Below are 23,842 nucleotides of genomic sequence, written 5' to 3' on the forward strand. Positions count from 1 at the left end.
CGCCAGGCACCGCCGCCGCCTTGACCGCGAGCTCGCCAAGATCGGGAGGAGGGGTCGCTTAGCGACTGCTCCGCCAACGCCGTTCGCGCCAAGCCTGCTGCCAGGGCTCCGAAGGCTACGTTGGAAGTCGATGTGGCAGCCCTCCGCACAACACAATGGGGGGCGGAGCGGCAGGCAGCCGCTGGATAAGGCTGCTGCGGCCCTCAGGCGCCGTTCCACCGCCACAACGATGACAATGACATCACGGATGGAGACTGCGGTGCAGCAGGGCAGGGCGGCCACGCGTACGAGTTGGTCGTCCGGTATAAGTGTAACGCCCCGAGACCGACGCTCCAGAAGACTTCCAGATGCTCTAAGTTTCATCATGTGATTTGTTTTGCTTGTTGCATCTCTTGCATGGCATCATGTCATCATGCAACTGTTTTTAAAAAAAAACTCAGATAAATAAATTGTATGGATCTTCGATCCATTTAAATCGAGGGAATTCACATGGTGTTTTCTCTTTATAACATATCCTCCCAATATTATTAGGGGGCTATAACAAAGTATTCCATTCTTTGGGAATCACCATAACACACGTGCAAAATTAATCCTATGCCTTTTCTGCTTTGAGTCGATCTCTCTAACCTAATTTATAGTTCTTTCTTCATCTACCGAAGCCCCACCAAAATTCTCAACATTTTTGGACCTTCCCAACCCTCGCTTCCTATTCAAACCATTTGAATTTAAATCAAATGAGTTTGAATTTAAACTTTCGGTCATGCCCACTTCTATTTTTCCTGGTTCAAGCACATTTTTATGAATCCGGGAAAATTATCCGCGTGTCCAACTTCTTCCCCTAACCTCTCTTTCTTTTCTTTCTTATCTCTGTTTTGTTTTTATTTGTTTTAGAGTGAGAGAGAGCCCAACAGGCCATCTAGGCCCATCCGCAGCCTAGCTCCTCCATGACCCAAGGCCCAGCAGCCCCCTCGCTAACCCTAGCGTCAGGGGAGAGCCTCCTGCTCGATCCCCATCTCCCTCCCGAGCGCCGTCACGCAGGGAGAGGGCAGCGCTAACCCTTCTCTCGATCCACTTCTCTCCCTCGATCCCTCGCTCTCCTCTCGATCCCCATCTCTTCCTCTCGTTCCCGTGCCCACCGCCACACCCGCATCGCGCCTGATCCCGTCACCCGCTCGACCTCCTTCTTCGTCCCGGTCGGCAACAGAAGCGCCACCGAGCCCTCGTGCCCATGAATGTCCTCCGCCGCCTCCGTTCGCCGGTGTCCCTCGCCGCCGGACCTTCCCTCGCACCATTCCTCTGCTTCCATGCCTCGCACCACCCAAGCCATGGCGCGGTGCCGCCCCTTGTCTTGCCCACGCCGGCGACCAGCAGCAGGTCGCTGCTCCGCGCCATCCCTGTTGTCTCCGTCGCCGGACTGCTGCACCTTCGGTCATCCCCATCGACCGCAGGCCTCCTCGCCCCGCCTTCTTCTTGCCATGGCCGACCATCTACAATGCGTCCAGGACGTTGGGTGGTTCCTTTCTAGACCACCACGACCTCGGCGTCATCCCAGCACCCATGGCCGCCCGTGCTCCTCGTTGTGGATGCCTCGAGGGCGTGCTCAAACTCCACCGCAGGGCCGCATGCTTGCCCTGCTTGTTCTCCTTCCACGAGCCCCTGCCGCTGACCAACGCCATCGTCTCCTTGCTGCTGCCGCCCCGAGGCCCCTTGTGATGTTTTGTGTTGGACCGTCAAGATCGGCAAGATCGACTACATGGACGCCAAGACCATACCAGGACCGCCAAGCATCATCTCCGGGATTTTTCCCCCAAGTACCACGACGGCCGTCATTCGCCAAGTACCCCTTCGGATCACCAAGTTCGACTACCATCGTCGTGAACCGCTTCCGAGATGTGTACCACTACGCCGGAGACCTCGGACCCGTCAAGTACCTCTCCGAAAACGAACGTGTGCCACTACTTCCACTACCGTCGCAAGAACGACTACTTCCACTATGGCCCGTGTACCACTACTTCCTTCGACGAACTGGATTCGTTTCGAAAATGCACGCTTCAAAGGTATAACCGCCGAGATGACCTTTCGAGAACGAATGTTTGCGATGCATGAGATGCCCGCGTTTGCACCGTGTTCGAAATTGTCGCTTGCATGTTCCTCCTCATTGCCATGCCATCGTCTCGTGGGAACCCGGTAACCGGGATCACCCCACCACCTTGCTTGCCACGCTCATGCTATGCTTCCTTTTGCACCGGTATCTCCATGAGCTACCGGAACCGATATGATGCCGTGGCATCATTTTCGGATTCGTTGCCGTGGCACCCCTTTCTTCCACCACGGTGACAAATGCTACATAAAACATGCTCATGTCAACATTTTCATAAAAATTGCTTAAAACTTGCATATGTCATCTGCATCATGATAACAACATTTAAAATATTTATATTTGTTGTTTCCATTAAATTGCTAAATTTGCATATGGGGATTTTTCCGGAATTGTTGTTTGTTGTTCCGACCTCAATTAAACTTGCCTAAATAGTTTGTTTACTTATGCTTCACCTCTTGCCATGTTAATCAACATTTAATATTGTTGGATACATGACCGAGAGAACTAAACAATTGATGTGGTGGTTCGTCAATATGCTACTCGTTGCATATTGAGCTCCACTTAACTTGTAGTTTTGTTTGTGCACTTTGCCATGCCATGCCTCATTAAACCGGACATGCATCATACTTGGTTGTGCATCATTCCATGTGTGTGTGATGGTTGTTTACTATGTTGTTTGCTTCTTTCCGGTTTGCTTCTCTCGTTATCTTCGGTTTCGTTCCGGAGTTGTGAGGATTCGTTCGACTACATCCGTTTGTCTTCTTCATGGACTCGTTCTTCTTCCTAGCGGGATTTCAGGCAAGATGACCATACCCTTGAAATCACTTCTATCTTTGCTTTGCTAGTTGTTCACTCTATCTCTATGCTTGCGCTACCTACCACTTGCTTATCAAGCCTCCCAAATTGCCATGAACCTCTAACCTTTGTCACCCTTCCTAGCAAACCGTTGTTTGGCTATGTTACCGCTTTTGCTTCGCCCCTCTTATAGCGTTGCTAGTTGCAGGTGAAGTTGAAGATTGCTCCATGTTGGAACATGTTTATGTTGGGATATCACAATATATCTTATTTTAATTAATGCATCTATATACTTGGTAAAGGGTGGAAGGCTCGGCCTTATGCCTGGTGTTTTGTTCCACTCTTGCCGCCCTAGTTTCCATCATACCGGTGTTATGTTCCTTGATTTTGCATTCCTTACGCGGTTGGGTGATTTATGGGACCCCCTTGACAGTTTGCTTTGAATAAAACTCCTCCAGCAAGGCCCAACCTTGGTTTTACCATTTGCCTACCTAAGCCTTTTTCCCTTGGGTTCTGCAGACTCAAGGGTCATATTTATTTACCCCCGGGCCAGTGCTCCTTCGAGTGCTGGTCCAAACCGAGCGATGTCCGGCGCCCCCTGGGAAACCAGGGTCTATGCCAACCCGACGTCTTGCTCATCCGGTGTGCCCTGAGAACGAGATATGTGCAGCTCCTATCGGGATTTGTCGGCACATTGGGCGGCTTTGCTGGACTTGTTTTACCATTGTCGAAATGTCTTGTAACCGGGATTCCGAGACTGATCGGGTCTTCCCGGGAGAAGGTTTATCCTTCGTTGACCGTGAGAGCTTATAATGGGCTAAGTTGGGACACCCCTGCAGGGTATTATCTTTCGAAAGCCGTGCCCGCGGTTATGTGGCAGATGGGAATTTGTTAATGTCCGGTTGTAGAGAACTTGACACTTGACTTAATTAAAATACATCAACCGTGTGTGTAGCCGTGATGGTCCCTTTTCGGCGGAGTTCGGGAAGTGAACACGGTTCTTGTGTTATGTTTGACGTAAGTTGGGGTTCAGGATCACTTCTTGATCTTTGCTAGCTTCACGACCGTTCCGTTGCTCCTCTTCTCGCTCTTATTTGCGTATGTTAGCCACCATATATGCTTAGTCGCTGCTGCAACCTCACCACCTTACCCTTTCCTACCCCTTAAGCTTAAATAGTCTTGATCTCGCGGGTGTGAGATTGCTGAGTCCTCATGACTCACAGATACTTCCAAAACAGTTGCAGGTGCTGACGATACCAGTGCAGGTGACGCAACTGAGCTCAAGTGGGAGCTCGATGAAGATCTTGTTCGTTGTGTTGTTTCTTTTCATGTTGATCAGTAGTGGTGCCCAGTTGGGACGATCAGGGATCTAGCACTTGGGGTTGTCTTCTTTTATTTTGGTTCCGTAGTCGGACCTATGTGTGTACTCTGATTGATGTATGATTTATTTATGTATTGTGTGAAGTGGCGATTGTAAGCCAACTCTTTATTCCATTCTTGTTCATTACATGGGATTGTGTGAAGATGACCCTTCTTGCGACGAAACCACAATGCGGTTATGCCTCTAAGTCGTGCCTCGACACGTGGGAGATATAGCCGCATCGTGGGCGTTACAAGTTGGTAATCAGAGCCATCCCCGACTTAGGAGCCCCCTGCTTGATCGAATCGCTGGCGTTGTTGAGTCTAGAACAAAAAATGTTTTGAGTCTTAGGATTATATATATCGGAGAGTAGGATTCTTTTTACTCCTCAGTCCCTTCGTCGCTCTGGTGAGGTCTCCTGACGTTGAAGTTTTGACTTTTCTCTCCTCAAATTTCACTAATTTTTTTTAGGATCACGTGGGTATCTTGGAATCGTTCCGATGGTTTTGTGACAAGAACATTGTTCTTGGTGCCTCCTGACATTTAGGGGTTGTGGCAGTGTCCCGGGGAGTTGAGCTCCGAGGTGTTGTCGTCACAATTTTATCGTTGCAGTTCTGGAATACCTGAGTTTCGCCGACATCGAAAATCTCTTTTATGTAGTTGTTGGTGAGATCACCTCGACGCCACCCAGTACTGGCGCGGGAGTTCGGGATTATTGCCATAACTCGTATAACAGATGCTTTTCGAAGGTTGAGGTAAATGATTTCCGAAGGTTTCTTGGTTATGTGTTGAAGGATGGATACAGCTGGATCTAGGTATTGTTAGTTTGGGTGATATATTTTCTTTCCCCTGTATCCCCAACACCTGATTGCATAACCAGAAAGTTTCGGGAGTTTATAAGTGGGAATTCAAGTAGCTCCTAGGATATCTTTCCGACAGATGCATGATATGAGATTGGGGTTCGACGTCTAGTGGTCCGCCTTTCCACGGTTGGTTTTACAGTGGTCTCGTAGTGTCTTAAAGAGTCCTTGGCTATGCCGACTCGGGGACATTGGCTGCAAACCATGTAGTTAAATGAACACATCACAGTACCAATCAGTTCAAGGCAGGAGGAGTAAGGACTTACAACAGCGGCTTGAACTGGTGTGATCATGCCCTTCATCTTGCTGGTGTGGCCATCCTTGAAGATTTGCACTGCATTCGGTTCAGGTTCTTTTTGGTCCGCACGGGCTTTCCTCTGTATTTGGAACAAGTCAATATAGATACGATAATATGGCACAAAAAAGAAGAAGGAAGTAGCAGCTATTTACAAGAGCCTCGCAGTGTGCAATATAGCTACGAGATCCTGTTGTCTGTTGGAATTTCACTTTAGAACGGTTGGTTTTGTTCTTCAAACAGTTAGCCTAGAAGAAGATACACTTGTAAGGCACATACATAAATACAAGTTCAATATGTGGTCTGATCAAATACATATAGCCTACCTGATACTTTGGATCAGACCAGTGTTTAACGAGGGCTGTCCTGTCTTCATCTGTAATATATTCCACTGGAGATGTTTGGGCGATTTCATTGTTAGCCTTGCCTTCAAAGTGAGATTTTCTAAGGTGGTACCGATACTTTCGCAGAGCAGACTGAAAAACATGAGTGCATGCTTGTTTAGTTGCATCATCTTTCGGATCCAACTTGAACCTCATCTGTTGAAAAATGAATGTGAGTCTTATTAGGAGGAAGCTAGAAAGTATGGGACAGAGCAAGACAATATTACTAATTGCGATGAATAACATTACTTACGGATAAATGGTCAAGGAAGGTGTTAAACTGGGTATTGTCTTTCTCATTCCTGTACTGGATCCACGTTGGGAGGATACGTGCATGACACCTAACGGCAACGGTTGCCTCTGATACTAACTTGGCTGACTCTGTAGCATCACGTGGCCTTTTTAAACCTGCCTCAAAATGGATCTCCATTCTTCCTCCTTTAGATTTTGTTAATCTGTCAAGCATTATCCCTGATGTCTGTTTTTGCTTGCGCCATGGTGCTAGTTCAACAACGAATATGGAAAGTGTTAGTGTACATCAAACTGTGAGAGTACATATAAAGGAGCATGCAACTGCAACTTGACTCGGTCAGGTACCGTCTTGGTGTTGATGCTCATGAGGTTCATCTGATCTTGCCAAGTGCTGTTGTGTCAGCAGTGCTTCAGAAGTAGTGTTAGGTGTGAAGGCAGCTTGGGAACTGGCCAGTTCCGGAGCAAACGAACGAGTAACTGGTTGAGATGCTGGTACAGTTGAAGCGGATGCTGCAGCTGGTGGAGCAGGTGATACTGTGTTTGTATATTTAGCCGGTGGACTTGGACCTTCTACTGCACTATAAGTACCAGCAGAATCTCGATGGCAGAACCTTTTCCGTTTCACCCGACGAGTAACAGCACTCCCTACTATATTATTTTCCTTGCTCTTTTGTGACTTTGCCATGTCAAGCTGTACCCACAACACAAAAGAATAAAATCACTCTTCAGAACTCATTGATGCATGATACAAACAAGCAATACTTTGATGTAAGACAACCGTATGAGGATGGAATATGTAAGAAAAACAGGACGTCATGACATATTCACAGCTACGATGTGCAAACTAAGCAGAAGGATTTTCAAGAAAATATAAGTAATGCAAGCTAGACACCATATGAAAGATGCAACCAATATTACTCTGCCAAGTTAAAAGTGTCTTGTCATAAGTGGCAATTCGAAAAATTAGAAGCAGTACAACGTAGAAATCAATGCAAGATGCAACCACTATCAAACTGCCATGTTAAAAGCGTCCAATCATGAGTGACTGATGCGGGATACACAACAGCAGTACTTTGATGTAGAACATGGTATGATAGATAGATGCAGTGTATTCTAGACACAGAAAGCCATGTCATATGCACATGTATAATGTATAAACTCAGCAGGTGCAATTTAATCAAAATAGAAGAAATACAGGCTAGACAACATATGCAACATGAAACCAATTATCACACTGTCAACTTAGAGCAAGCACCTGCGATGGTGGAGTACGGGAGATGAACTCATCATGTAGACTTGGGACTTCAACTTCATTAGCAGTAGCAGTGGCAAATCTAGAGAGTCTCTGTTTGCGTCGGTGCGGAGGACCACCAACATCCCCTAACTTACTCTTTTCCTTCCTATTTTCTGATATTGCCTTATGAAGTCAAAACCACAAGAAGATGAATAAAATTAGCTCTGCATAACTGGTTGATGCATGATACAGACGAACACTACTTTGATGTAAGGCAAGCGCAAGATAGGAAGATGGAATATATACAAGAAAGACAGCGTTTCATATTCACACGTACGATAGGAGGATGGAATATGTATGAAAAAATAGTAAGCGGAAGGCATTTCAACAAAATTAGAAGAAATGAAAGCTAGGCACCATATGAACATGCAACCAATATCACTCTATCAGGTAAAAAGTGTCTCATCGTAAGTGCCATTTCAAGAAATTAGAAGCAGTACAAGCTAGAAGACAATGCAAGATGCAACCTACATCACAGTCCCAAGTTAAATGTGTCTTATGGGTAAGTGATCGTTGCAGGTATAAGTTGTAAGCTACGCAGATGCAATTCAACATAATCAGAAGCAATACAAACTAGACATCATACGGAAAACGCAACCACGTATAACAGTTCCAAGTAAGAGCAAGCACCTGTGATGGTGGAGTAGGGGAGATGTGCTCATCATGTACACGTATGTTCTAGAAACAGGAACACGTGTCATATTCACAGGCATTATGTGTAAAGTAAGCAGATGCAATTCAAGTTAGAAGCAACACAAGCTAGACATCATACGCAACATGCAACCACATATAATAGTGTCAAGTTAGAGCAAGCACCTGTGATGGTGGAGTAGGGGAGATGTGCTCATCATCTACACAGCTACGTTGACTGTCCAACCTTGTGTTGTCTTGCGAATCTTGTTGGGAGGATGGCGGAGTAGAATCTGTAGAGACCCCCTGTTTGAGTTGCTCCGAAGGACCACCATCATCCACTGCCGGACTAATTTCCTTCAGCTGTAATGATTTTGCATTGTGAAGTCAAACCGATAAGAAAAAGGAATAAAATTCGCTCTTCAGAACTCATTCATGCATGATACTGACGAACACTACTCGGATGAAAGGCAAACACATGATGCGAGGATGGAATATGTATGAAAAACAGGATGGTGTGACATATTCACACCTATGATGTGGTAACTAAGCAGAAGGCATTTCAACAAATTAGAAGCACTGCAAGCTAGACACCATATGAAAGATGCAACCAATATCACTCTGCCAAGTTCAAACTGTATGGCGTTTCAACAAATTAGAAGCACTACATGCTAGAAATCATATGCAAGACACAACCAATATCACAGTGGCGACTTAAAGGTGCCTTATCATAATTGACTAATGCGGGATATGCAAGAATAGTAGTCTGATGTAGAAACAGGAACACATGTCATATTCACAGGCATTATGTGTAAAGTAAGCAGATGCAATTCAACAAAGTTAGAAGCAATACAAGCTAGACATCATACGCAACATGCAACCACATATAATAGTGCCAAGTTAGAGCAAGCACCTGTGATGGTGGAGTAGGGGAGATGTGCTCATCAGCTACACAGCTACGTTGATTGTCTAGCCTTGCGTTGTCTTGCGAATCTTGTTGGGAGGATGGCGGAGTAGAATCTGTAGAGAACCTCCGTTTCAGTTGCTCGGAAGGACCACCATCATCCAATGCCTTGCCAATTTCCTTCAGCTTTATTGATTTTGCATTGTGAGGTCATACCGACAAGAAAAAGGAATATCATTCGCTCTTCAGAACTCATTCATGCATGATACTGACGAACACTACTCTGATGAAAGGCAAAGTCATGATACGAGGATGGAATATGTACGAAAAAATGGATGGCTTGACATATTCACACCTATGATGTGGTAACTAAGCGGAAGGCACTTCAACAAATTAGAAACACTGCAATACACCATATGGAAGGTGCAATCAATATCACTCTGCCAAGTTAAAACTGTCTCGTCATAGGTGGCGTTCATCAAACTAGAAGCAATACATGCTAGAAATCATATTCAAGACGCAAACCAATATCACACTGCCAACTTAAAGGTGTCCCATCATAAGTGACTGATGCAGGATACACAAGAAGAGTAGTTTCATGTAAGAACATGGTGTGATAGACAGATATAGTATGTACCAAAAACAGGAAAGCGTGTCATATTCACATGTATCATGTGTAAGCTAAGCAGATGCAGTTTACACTAATTAGGAGCAATACGAGCTAGACACCATATGCAACATGCAACCAGATATCACACTGCCAAGTTAGAGCAACCACCTTGGATGGTGGAGTAGGGGAGCGGAGACTTGGACCTTGTAGTGCACTATCAGTACAAGGAGAATCGGTACAGATGCTCCGTTTACGTTGCTGCAAAGGACCACCATCATCGCCTTCCTTACTCTTTTCCTTCCTCTTTCTTGATTTTGCCTTGTCAAGTCAAACCCACAAGAAAAAGGAATAAAATTTGCTCTTCAGAACTCATTGATGCATGATACTGACGAACACTACTTTCATGTAAGGCAGCCGCATGATAGGAGGATGGAATATGTATGAAAAACAGGACGGTGTGACATATTGACATGTATGATGTATAAAGTGTAAACTAAGCACAAGGTGCTTGAACTTGTTAGAATCGATGCAAGCTAGAAACCATATGAAAGATGAAACCAATATCACTGTGCCAAATTAAAAGGGTGCCCTAACAAATGTATTTGACCAAATTAGAAGCAATACATGGCAACAGGCTAGAAATAATATGCAATATGCAACAAATAAAGGTGACTCATCGTAAGTGATTGATGCAGGATACGGAAGAGAGGTAGTTTCATGTAAGAACAAGGTTAACACATAGATGTAGTGTGTACCAAAAATAGGAAGGCATGTCATATTCACAGGTATAGTGTGTAAACTAAGCAGATGCAATTTACCCTAATTAGAAGCATTACAAGCTAGACACCGTATGCAACATGCAACCACATATCACACTGCGAAGTTAGAGCAAGCACCTGTGATGGTGGTGTAGGGGAAGTGCGGTCTTCAGGTACAGAGCTACGTTCAATATCTTCATTTAGGCTTGCTGTTTCTTGAGAATCATGTGGAGAGGATGAAATTGCATTCTTTATAAGAGTATTGCATCTCATATTAACCCACGCACGTGACTGTCTCATCATAAGCGATAGACGCAGGATACACAAGAACAGTAGTTTGATGTAAGAACATGGTGTGATAGGCAGATGTAGTATGTACCAAAAACAGGAAGGCGTGTCATATTCACATGTATAATGTGTAAGCTAAGGAGATGCAATTTAACAAATTAGGAGCATTGATGAGGGATACACAAGAAAAGTAGTTTGATGTAAGAACATGGTTAATAGAAAGACGTAGTATGTACCAAAAACAGGAAGGCATGTCATATTCACAGGTATAATGTGTTAACTAAGCAGATGCAATTTACCCTAATTAGAAGCATTACAAGGTAGACACCATATGCAACATGCAACCACATATCACACTGCCAAGTAAGAGCAAGCACCTGCGATGGTGGTGTGGGGGAATTGCGGTGATCAACTAGAGAGCTACGTTGAATATCTTCATTTAGCCTTGCTGTTTCTTGAGAATCATGTGGGGAGGATGACACTGCACTCTTTAAACGAGTAGGGCGTCTCACAGTAACCCACTCGGGTGACTGTCTCATCATAAGTGATTGACGAGGGATACAAAAGAGCATTAGTTTGATGTACGAACATGGTTAATAGACATATGTAGTATGTATCAAAAACAGGAAGGCATGTCATTATCAAAGGTATAATGTGTAAAGTAAGCAGATGCAATTTAACTAAATTGGAAGCAATACAAGCTAGACACCATATGCAACATGCAACCACATTTGACAGCGCGAAGTTAAAGCAAGCACCTGGGATGGTTGTGTGTGGCAATTGAGATCATCAACTGCAGAGCTACGTTTATTGTCTCCAACTGCTGACACTGCACCCATTAGAGCGCTGAAACGCTTAGTGCTTATCTTCGAATTACACTGGAGCGACTTCTGTCTTTTCTTTTCTGCATTCATCAACACTGCGTCAGAGTCTGAAATACCCATGCATAAAAAAAAAATAGTGTGAGTATGGGTGAAGTGTGTGCACAATTAGTACAGTGTAAAGGTAGCAGATAGCAGGTCGGTGAGAAATAAATGACGGGAGACATATGATAGCTCTACAACATGCATGGCACACTAAATTACTACAGGATTCTATGAAAATAACAGTCGACTGAAAGCAAATAGGTCAGTCCATTTTTTCTGCACCGTCCGATGTACAAAGAACGGGCAGATCGCCTTCATCTACCTCCATCCAGTCAGTGTTGACGATCTTCCTCGAAACGCCAGCGACCACCGGCCCAGTATTCCTCCCCTGCCTGCGCCCTCCCCTCGACCTCACCGCACTGCCGTGCTTGGCACCGCCCCCCCGGCCATCCATTCAAGCCCCACCGACCTCCAGATCGGGTGCAAGTAGCTCCTGCGCCCCACACCCCTATGATAGACACCGATGCGCCGCTTCCCCGAGGAACATGCGGACTAGGTGCTCCGCGCGCCTAAGCGGGTGCTGCTTCTTTTAATTGCGGTTCGACTGACCCTGAATTGAAATCCAGGCGGGCTACTGACCTCTAGCAAAGGTGAAATAGTAAAAGGGAGGGAACCTTGTGCATTTAGTATCACAAAGAAGATGCAGTAAGAAGCGGTCAACTAGTTTCTTTCGTGGGATGAATACGGTGTGAGCGGAGACGTAAGATTTGCACGAATAAGGGAAGAGGAGTACCTCTTTCTGCTGGCAGTGCTGTGTCCTCCTTCTGTTTTTCCGACGATCTTCTTGTTGTTCGCCGGAAACCAGAAGTTGTGGAGGACGGTGCAGCCTTGGACGAACCCATGGCCAAGTTGTTGAGTGTGGTGCGGTGGCCGTCTGTCGGCGGCGGGGAAGCAGATCCGAGGCGGTGAACGACGGTGTAGCGGGAACAGCTCCGGTGCGGTGGACGGTTGCGACAGTGGAGCCGCAGCAGTGAGGCGCAGGACGGCGTGCTCGGAGTGGTTCTGGTACGGCGCACGTCGGCGTCGGTGTCGTGGAGGCAGCTCTGCCTCGGCTTCAGCTGCTAAGTCCTTGAGGGTGTTGCGGTTGCGGTTGCGTTGGACGACGACGTCGGGGTACCGGCTCCGGCGTGATGGAGGAGGGCGGCGGTGGATTGGCCGCTATGGGGTGGAGGACGGAGGAGGCTGGGGTTTCACGGCTGGTGGAGAGGGCGTTTTCGCGCCCACGGAGTATGAATGGGGAAACGGAGGGAGGCGGGGAACTAAGGAGGAACAATGTTTCAGTTTGAGACGCGCTTGTTTGAAATTTGGGGAAAGTTACAAACTTTGCCCCCATCTAAAATTTTGGACATATTGCGGGTTGGGGGTAGGACAGTCATGTCAGGTGTCCCAAATGTGGGTGGGATAGATTTCGGCCGAGCGCATGGGTAGGCGCCCACGGCGTATGAATGCTTCTCGGAGGCGGTTGAGACTGGCGTCTTGGTGAAGTTACAAACCTACCCCAGTTTAGACCTTTGGACATCGGGCCGATAGGCTACACGGGCCAGAGTCAGGACAGTAATTTCCTACCACCAAAACATTAGTCTCGCGTGGTTTCGGGTGACCAGAGTCCTATTTGGCGCTTCGTTCAATATTTGGGAGCAGAAGCATTAACGTTTTCGGTTCTCTTGAATTGAACTTTCAGGATTTGTCAAACTTCACAAATCTTTACTCTTGAAAATCCTAAAGCTACGATTATTTTGGAATGGAGGGGGTACATTTGAATATACATTGTACACGAGTATATATTAAAAAATATGCAACTTACCTCAGTTCATGCATGGTTCCAGATATAATCTCCTTGGTTGCAAAAAAAAGTTAGATATGCGTATGAATATATATAGCATGTTCAAACTCACAACAAAGATTGATGCCCCCTTTTACATGTGATTTAGAAATGCCATTATCTCGGGTTCAAATAGATGAATGCACTTCCTATGAATTCGAATCTTCGAAACCCCCTTTATGTTGAATTCGACATGTATTCTATTTCGTAGATAGCAATTTGGAATGTATCCATGCAAGTGACAAATGTATAAAGTGCTTCACACTAACAACATGGAGTGCACTAATTAATGTTTATATATGAATTGCAAAAGCATCCATTGCCTGTATTTCAAACCGCTCTCACTCTATGGATCGATAATATGAAATAAACACATGCACATGCTAGAATTCAATAGAGTATGGGTGTCTGATAGACCGACTTTCGTCCATACGCAATTTTCAAAATTCATGATCTCATCCAAAAATAATAATGCCATTTATATTTTAATTTAATGCATAGAACCGCCTTTTACACGTAGATGCACTATGCCTCGCCCCATTCTCACAAACGCGTTATATATCTCTCTATCTAACGCATAAGTGCACACACTTTATATGCATCGGCATTTCTCTTTCACACATGCTCACAATCTCTCTCAGGGTGTCGGGGTGTCTCATGCACATGCTCTCTCTGTTTCTCTCTCTCTTTCTGACTACTATGTACCACTCTTTTCACTAATCTCAGTTGGAAAACACTATTTCTCTCACATGCATATATACACATGCACGGTCTCTACTAGCCCTCTATATGCACATATATGTGCCTACGTGTCTCCCGCACGCACATTATCTTTAGGCCTCTCTCGCACACATTGCCCCCCCGCGACACACCTCTCTCTTAGTAGTTGGCAGATATGGTTTCATCATATCATTCGGTAGGATATCCCTGGCTGTTAGGCTGGATGGTAATACGAGGCAAAGTTTTACCCTAGTTCGGATCGGACCCTTGCAGTTGAAGAAAGAGCCTACTCCTGGTACTGTATATTAGTGATAGGGGTGTGTACAAAGTACATGTGAATACCAGGCATTGTGCGTGTGTGTATACTATCGACGAACTAGCCCCCAAGCTTGTATAACATACTAAGGGCCTAGGGTTACAAATCATATATAGTCGGCTTATCACCAGTGGGGATAGAGTCCTCCGCGACTCTGGTAGCTTCGTGTTCTACGCCGAGTCCTCCACATGGGTCTTCGTATAACACGTCTCGGTCCAACCTATATGTGGCGCAGGATGGAACCGACCCATGAGTCTTCAAGTTGACCCACCACAACTAGAAATGATGTGCCCACCACACCACACACGTAATCGGCCACTAAGAAAATAAGCATATACGATAGTACAACGGTATCTAGCTCACGATACGTCTCCATATTTTGTTGATGACACTGACGGACTTTGCATTTGATGTGTGCTCCGTATTCTGTTGACGACACTTACGGTCATTGTATTTGAAGCGAAAGCACGATATGGTCACTGGACTTCAGAATAAGCTCATCACGGTCACCACATACATTTTGTCGAGCCCACCAAGGTTAAAGTCCCAGTGCTCGCATTTATCTTGTGTTAATTTCAGTATTTTCCGGCGATGTACGTTCAGTGGGAGGAGACGTTCCACTCGACTACGAGGCACCTATGGTGACTTCGTAAAATCTCAAGATCATATATGCTGGCCCACTCTCTCGAAGGTGCTCATAGGGGTAGGGTTCGCGTGTGTGCGCTTATAGCGGTGAGTGCTTGCGCGTATATATGAGCCCTTGCGTCTGTACCGTGTTAAACAAATACATATCATGATTATACGGTCACTGGCTCACCCGTACAACTCCGTATTTTGTTGATGACACAATCAATTGACCAGTCAAACGTTCCACGCGGCGCAACTAGTGTTGCACCATCGGGGCGCATAACCATGGGGCCCACCTGTCAGCCCGTATATGAAAGAAAGAAATGGTAGTTTGAGTCTGTACTGTGTTAATAAAATAGGAGTACATTTTAGGGTGATCATATGGTCACTGACTCACGATACAGCTCCGTAATTTGTTGATAACACGATCAATTGACCAGTCAAACGGTCCACATTCAGCAGCGCACATTACCATAGGGCCCACCCGTCAGCGTGTATATAAAGGACAGAAATGGTAATAAATTAGTGGTCGGTGGGTATTCGAAGTCGTGAGAGCTCTGGTTGGCAGTCACAGCGGTTGGGGGGCGTTCATTAGGTGGTGGGGTGGGGATCCCCGGAGAAAAAGCTCGGCGGGGGGGGGGGGGGGGGCTAGAGGGATGCCGGTGCGGCGGCAGACCGGCGGTGGGGAGTGATTTCGGGGAGGGCGGGCCGGCCGCGGGAGGCGGGGGCTGGCGGTTCGGCCGGTGGTGGCTGTCGGCTCAGGGGGGTGGAGTTTGATGATAAACTGGAGGCCCTTGATTTCGTATCCAACGGCTGGAAAATCTAATGACCAGAGATGAAAAAGTCAGTTGGCTGACCCATGCATGCAACTCTGAAACGTACCCTTGCACGCACGCAACACTCGCACGCCTGCATGCACACAACACACGACGCAAGACACACGCTCAACCTATACGTGCATGCACCCTTTGTTAAGGACATGGATTGTTACGGGTATTAATCAATCTTATCTGTGATAAGCAGAACATTGATGTTTGTAGCGGTCTTTATGAATCACAACGTATCGAACGGGCTATCAACATAGTAGGCTTATCTACATGAAAAAGATGACGCCACACTCAATGAACAATCATCGGTTTATGAAATGCCCGCTTCTGACCGCCCTGGCCCACCAAAGGTTCCTCTGCGGTGCGCTGCCTGCGTTGGGTCACTGACATGCAGGCCATGCACCCAAAGAGCCCACACGTCAGTGGAAGAACGGCGCGGTGTCCTAGGTCAGAGTCGAGGGCGCCACTCGCGGCACGCCCGGCTGAACACGCCTCTGTGCCGCATTCAAACGCCTCCATGAAACCCGCCCGTGTGGAAGCCGAGAAACCCACTCTGGACACACGTCCGTTCATGACCGGGCCGGCGTTAAACGCAACGCCGGCCGAGCTCCTCCCGTCCGCCGTCTATTTAATCTCCTATTTAAACGAGGCCAAACGCCGGCCAAGAATCACACACCTCCGCCGCTCCCCTATCTCCTCCACCATTTTGTCCACTCTTACAATGGCTTACGAAGAGTAGTTATTCCGCATCCAAGCCGGCTGGGTAGCCCGCCGAATACGAGCTATGTAGCTTGCTGATCCACCTCCCTCCCCTCGCCCGACAGAGCCAATTGCCGCCCCAAGCCGGCGCGCGGTTCAGCAACTCGCCGCTCCAGGCCAGCTTGACGAGGAGCGGCGCACGGGCGTCGTTGCTGCCGTCCACACTGTCGCCTCGTACCGCGTCTCCTGTTTCTGTGGCCGAACTCCCATGCCGGCGGCCGCGCCATGGAAGCAGCGACAGAAGCCGGGTGTGCGGAGAGCGACGAGTCGGTGGCCAGCGCCTCCGCGTCCGCCGCCATCATCGAGGAGATGTAGAACACGGGAGGCCGTCGCCGCTTGGGTCCCATGAAGGCCACCGCGGAGGCGACGCCGGCGTACACAGCAGGTGTCTTGCCGGATCCTTTTGTTGCGAGGACCTTCGTCGACCCCGCATGGGCTCCACGGAAGAGGGGAATGTTAGGATGAACTCGAGTCGGTGCCGGCCATGGCGAAGTAGTGGCCGGTGATGAACTCGAACCGGTGTCGGCCACCATCATCTTCGGCACCAGCCAATGATATCAGTTGGGCAGTGGGGAAGAGAGCCGTCCTTTGTGCTGAAGCATATACCTCCGGGGCTCCCGGCAGTCCGGTGATCGTGCTGCCGGACATGAGGAACACAAATCGATCGGCGGGCGACCATTTAGGCCAGGTATTATATACCTGTGCTGTCCAGAACTAGCACCGCATAGTTCATTTGAATGTAATGAAATCCGTCATGTTTGTATGAAAATCCGGTATTTTATATGATTTCCGTCGTTGTTTATATGAAATATCAGTTTGTCTACGTGTTTGCGTGAATTTCGTCCGGTTGGTTGAGTTGCTGTCATAATGTGTGCGGCTACGGTTGGATGGCATAATTTGCGGGTCGCCGGTCGGTCTGCGGGCGGCTCGGGTGGCGTTGTGGGACAAAAAAACACAGCTCGTGCGAGCTCGTCTCCAACGTGCGCGCTGGAGGATGCATGACAGCATGAGCACCCGAGCCATTCCTCGTTCATCGGTGGCAAAGGCACCGGTGGACAAAAGGGTCGCCAATATTTTGGCTACCCCGGGCAAGATCGAAACAGCCCCTCCCAACAGATTCAAATCCCTCGTTCGCCGTGGAATTTTGCCATGTGTTGTTTTCATGGACTAGCAAGATGCCCGTGCATTGCACGGAACATCAAGATGCATTTTTTTACAAACTCCCGCATGCATGCAAGGGATAATTAATGTCCTCCTTTGCTAGTACCACAAGGCAAACACCATTAATATTGCATCGATTAGTGTTAGTGGCCTTGTATATCTGCAAATTGTAATTTTGATAGTGGCCCTTGTATATAAAAATGGAGGGAGAAAGATGAGAGATAAGGTGAGGAGGAGTGGGGCGTGGTGGTGACTGGTGGTCGGACTGGGCGGAGGCATGGGGATGGACGGCGCATTATGTCTAGGTTTGTATCTCTCTCACGCACACCCACGTAGGTGGGTGACGTGCACGAAGAGAAGAGGTGCACGCACGGCGCACGTATTCCCGTCTCTTTCCCAACCACACTGCCGCGGGTGCACAGTGGAGCTCATTTCTGTACGAAAAAGGCAGCCCACGTGGTAATTTGGCACGTGTACTGGTTGTCCACTTGGTGGAGGGAGGATCGTCTACCAAGGGTGAACAAACAAATTGCGACTTGACGCGTTATGTTAAATTAAAAAAAGAGGCAAACCATGTGGGGCCTACCTTAGAGGCAAGGCTCTATACACTGGAGTACTTTTGATGTGTCCCGTCAACTCGCAGAACGAGGAGAAGCTTGCTTAGTACGCCGTCTCCCGCGCCCACGGGCGCGGTGGCTCGCAGGATGAGGTGAAGCTTGCTTATGAGTAGTAGTAGTACTAATACTACTGTACGCCTTTACGCCCGCTCCCTCGCCCACGCACGCGGTGGCTCGCAGCACGAGGAGAAAATTTTACTACTCCCTCCGTTTACTCCTCGTCCCTACTACGTACTTTGGTTAGTACTCCCTCCATTTACTTATACAAGGCCACTATAAAAAAATACATTTTGCATCTATACAAGGCCACAAATAGTAATCGAGACAAAAGTTACTACTCCCTCCTTTCTAGTTTATGGCTCAATTTCAAAATCTCTCCAACCAAGGTAGACGGTGAGTGGTCGAATTAATTTCGTAGTTTGCACAAGTAATTAGTACGCTCGTTTTTCTCAAGAAGTTATGTTTACCGAGGCATTAATTAGAACGAATGCATGAATGACCACTAAATTTCCATGAACTTGTACATGCATTGGTTAGTTTCCTCTTGACACTGCTTGCGTCGGGTGATCTAACGCACCTCGAAATCCAACATGCAATGGTACTACTACTAGTATATTAGAATTGAGACTTTTCAAACGGAAAAACGAATGTTTTTTAGATGAGCCCTATAAACCCTAGTGGGTACGTACTCCGTAAAAACAGATTTTTCCAAAACTAAGTCGCTCCCTTTCATGAATCCTGTAGTATACTCCTCCGTCGATGCTCCCTTTCATGAATTCTGTACTTCCTATCGCCGACATGTGGGACATATAGCAACCGGGTCGACGTGTCAAGCACCAAATAACAGTGCAGAATAGCAGGGGGGACGCACCCCACTCGTACCGGCCCAGTAGTAGTAATGAGCAATGAGACGTCAAATCACAATGCTGCACCTTCCCAGACGGACGAAGCAACCATTATTCCACACTTCGGTTCGCCATCATCTCAAACCACGTAGTATTGCTTCTGCCTCAAGAGGGACACGCGCATCACCTTGGTACATCATGACACGTGGGACCGCATGACATGCCATGCTCCCCCGCCGATCACTCGGTAAAATCACCTCATTTTTACTATACTTCCTCCGTATCGGTTTACTACATGGAATGCACGTCGTTCTAGGTTGAGAATTTAACTGGCTATATATGTGATGAACAGTACTCTAGCCTTTTAAAAAATGTATACTTTTGTACAGTAGTACTATCAATGGATTGCGCCATGGAGCAAAAATTGAAATTAAAAAAAGGTGGTACATATAGAGAGCGCTCGTCGCCAAATTACGCATATAGTACTATTAAAAAAGCTAGTACGTGCTTAATTGGGGTGCTAAATTCTATTAAAGAAATACTAGTAGTATGTACATACTGAAGAGTTAAAGTAACGAGAAGAAACATAACATAGTTCTGCTGGGGGCTCAGCACAACACACCCCTCAAATTAAACTAAGCACACCTGAAATTAAACTATGCAACTAATCCGGTAGACACTGCATTAGAAGTTTAGAACCACCAGGAGCAACGACACTGCCACCTTACTCGGAGTCCTCGTCCACGTCCTCGACTTCGTCCTTGTCCCTCTTCCTCTTGGCCGATACTTCTTTGCTTGAACCGCACACTTGGCTGTTGCTCTTCATCCAACCCTTGTAGATATTGAAACAAAGGTAACTGTCCATTGCAGCGTAGTGGATGTGGTCTATATCTAGTACATTCCGCTGCCATGCATGACGATGAAACGTGTAATGAGGTTTCTCCAGTTTACGGTACGAAGGATGAACCATGGCTCCTGCCAGGGTCAGCATTGAAGGCTGACGAGAGGGCACCAGCCAATTCTTCTGGAGGTCGAAGGGGTTGCCTACAACGAGGCCTATCCGACCCAGGACTTCTTTGTTGTTCTTAAAGTCTACAGTAACGAATTTCACTATTTTGTCCTTGAGGAAGTTCTTAAAATCCTGGCACTCAACGTCGGCATGGCATATGTGGTAGACCAAGCAAACGTTATGTACGCAAACCTGGATCACGGCGGGCTTCTTCCTCTCTTCATCCTTTAGATCCTTCTCTCGTCCCAGGACTGTGGTGTACTCAAGATCTAGCCCAGCGAACCACTCATCATCTGAGTTTTCGAACATGCGTCTGAAGCGAGAAAGGCATCCTTTCACCGTCATGGAAGAACGGGTGTAGATGACGTCGAACTCATCGCCGGTGATGGTTCTAACCTTGTACTCACCGCCGATCGTGGAGATTTGGGACGCCATGGATTTGGGAGGAGGGTTAGGATTAGTGGAACTGCCGTAATGTGAATGGACGGGACGACTACGAGCGACCGCCGTAGTATTGAAGGACGTGCAGGGACGAGTAGGAGCGAACTGCCAGCGTGCGAACGGCAGGGTAGTGGCTTTCCATTCTCCCATGATACGGCCTTCCGAGAGCCCTTCGATCTGAGATCGAACGGTTGCATGGCGTGATTCTAGACCTATGGGTGAATATCCTATCCTGGAGGGTTATTCTGCAAATTTTCAGCAACTTAGCATGCGACCGTTTGATCTCAGATCCAAGGGCTGCCAGCAGCCCGTATCATGGTCGCACCTACCACGACCGTCGTGTCGCTCGCGCGGTCGCGCCCTTGGAGATTTAACACGGTGCGTTAGGCTATCTGATGTTGGCATGTCATACATAGTCATCACTTAGTCACTCATACTACAACAAGGTTGGCTATAAGGTTGGCTATAAGTGTATTTTTTTTGCTCCTCTCTATCTCTTTCTTCGTACTCCCTCCGTCCCATAATATAAGAACGTTTTTGACACTAGTGTAGTGCCAAAAACGTTCTTATATTATGGGACACAGGGAGTACTAGTATTTATTGCATTTGCCAAGGAGTGACCTCTTCCAATGAAATGGCGTTGCTAAGTTTGCTTCATTTAATTAGCTATAGACTCAAAATTGTCTTTTCACCTAGGTACACGCGCTTAGCACCGTTTCTTCCTTGGGTCACCAAACTAGTCTCTCTCTTCTTGATTAACTTGCCACATCAGACTTTATGCCTATGTGGCAAGCTTAAGCACCTGTAGGAGAAAGTAAAAGTAAGTACAATAGTGCGCTTTACATGGCATTTTTGCATATGTGGAGGAAAGAGAGGCAAGGAAAAAGTGGAGAAGTGGGCTCTCATGCAAGAGCCAGCCTCTACTACATGGTGGAGCATTGGGAGAGGCACCTGTATGGAGGTGGTCAGGAATCGGGAGACTCACGCCGGTCGTAGCGCCGCAGTTAAAATGATAATGGCAAGTCAAATCACAGGGCCCCACCTGTCCAGCAGTAACTTGCTGTCAAATCACACAGCCCTACGTTTGCAGTAGCCTACTCCCTCGTCTTCTTGCGTCTCTGTCGAACCGACTAGGCGGAACTGCCCCGCCTACCGCGCAGGAAAAGCCCCGCCCTCGACTTTTAAATGCAACTACATCCGCTTAATAATCCAATGATATACTTTTTGTGACATAGTAACTCATATTTAGTTAGTCAAATGGATGACCTAGAACTACGTGCAGGCCCTATAAACCGACACGCCTAAAAATAAAAAAACCGAGACGGAGAGGGTAGTTCAGCACGTATCTTTTTAGATCAATGAAGTCGGGATTCACCAAGGAGCAAAACCAAGTGGTAGGCTGCTCCTGTCGTGTTGGCGTAGCAACTCAAGCAGGGTCAGTCCGCACACGAAATGGCGACACACTTAACAGGACCCCTTTGGCCGACATGTGGCTCATCCACCGTCTTGTTCCACGTGCGATGCACCAAATTATAGTTCGGAGCAGCGGTTGGAATTGGAGGCACCCCGGTCGTAGTGCCGCAGTAGTAGAAAATGAGCGATGAGGGGTCAAATCACAAAGCCCCACCTTTCCCGCATTAAGCTGGACGGACGAAGCAACCATCATTTCACTCTAGGGCGCAAGAGCATAAAGAAAAGAGAAAACAATGATGCGTGCGGCAGCTACCTAGGGCACCCTAGGGTAGGGGTCTCCACTACATATCCTTTTTTTTGAAAGCGCCTCCACTACAAATCGGCTTCTCCCTCGTCCTCTTGAAGAAAACCGATGATGAGTGCGGCGGTAGGGTTTGTAGGAGTACTACGGCGTGCGGGGCCACATCGTAGTAAACGGGTTTGAGTCGACGCCTTAAATATGTGTGTGCCACTTGGTTTTACGGGAATGAGGTAGCATTTTGGGTTCGGGGACCAGTGGAGATATAGTACGTACAAAAAATTGTGGACGTAGGTTCGACCGAAAGGCAATGATGCATGGTCCCTGCATTTTGATATACCCGGGGCCGCGTGAAATTTACTACTCTACTCAAAACTAGTAAGGTACACATGTATTGAACGCATGAGATTTCGAAACCAAATTATGAATAAATACACACTATAGCATGTAAAGCTTTGAGTCATATATGCATGATGTAGATGTTCGTTTAGTTCTTATAGTTCATCTCAATCGAAATCAATTAGTTTTATAAAAATATTAAGATTCATGGGGTTGTGCATTGTAAACTATAAAGTAAAAAACAAATAATGGCAAATTCATTTAGAAAAAAATAATCAATTATGATACAGAAGATTCTAGAACAAAGGAGAAGTGCTTGTGTTTTGAGGTTTGTGCATTATGCTTAAGTTCAACCATGGAGTCTTCTAAATTGTACATGTGGCGGATCTGGTGGAATGTTGATGATATCCAACGGCCAGTAGTGCTCGGATTTGCCTATCTCTGCACTGTCGGGTTAGCTTCATCCAGCGACCATATTTCAAAGTTATTGGCACACTATATAGTTCTTGTGCCATAGTTGCATGTTTTGGAAAAAAGCTACTAGTGGGTTGTACTATCTATTTAGGAATAGAAGATGTATACATGGAAGTTGTAGGGAAAGAGATGACATGGAGCATCTCAATTCCTATGAGTAGGGATTGGAAAAGAGATGTCATTTGGTTCACATCATAGGAACTTTTCTATTGAATCTAGAGATGACATGTATCTCAATTCCTATGAGGAGGGATTAGAAAAGAGATGTAATTTGGTTCATATCATAGGAACTTTTCTATTGAATATACGCTAATGTTTATTTTCCTTTGAAATTAAGGGAGTATAGGAATCCATTCATATGAACCAAGTGGCTCTAAAGCTATAGAAATGATATCATGTTTATTTCCTTTGAAATGTGGAGTATATGAATCTATTCCTATGAACCAATTGGCTCTAAAGGAAAAAATCCTATAAAAATCATATCATATAGAGTTCCTATGATATTCCTCGACACTAAAGGATGCTTGAAATTGCTGCGGGTGATACGATGGTCTTTCTTTGTAGACTCCTCACCCATCTTTATAGTTACCTCTCGAAGATGAATGAAATGATATATACATGGTATTCTACATGTGCAATTTGGTACACGAAAACTCGGTAAAAGTTTGCGAGGTTCGAATTTTCAATAAAGCTATATGCACTGCATTTCGGAACGGAG

The sequence above is a fragment of the Aegilops tauschii genome, chromosome 7 (assembly GCF_002575655.3).
Source record: "Aegilops tauschii subsp. strangulata cultivar AL8/78 chromosome 7, Aet v6.0, whole genome shotgun sequence".
Taxonomy (NCBI): domain Eukaryota; kingdom Viridiplantae; phylum Streptophyta; class Magnoliopsida; order Poales; family Poaceae; genus Aegilops; species Aegilops tauschii.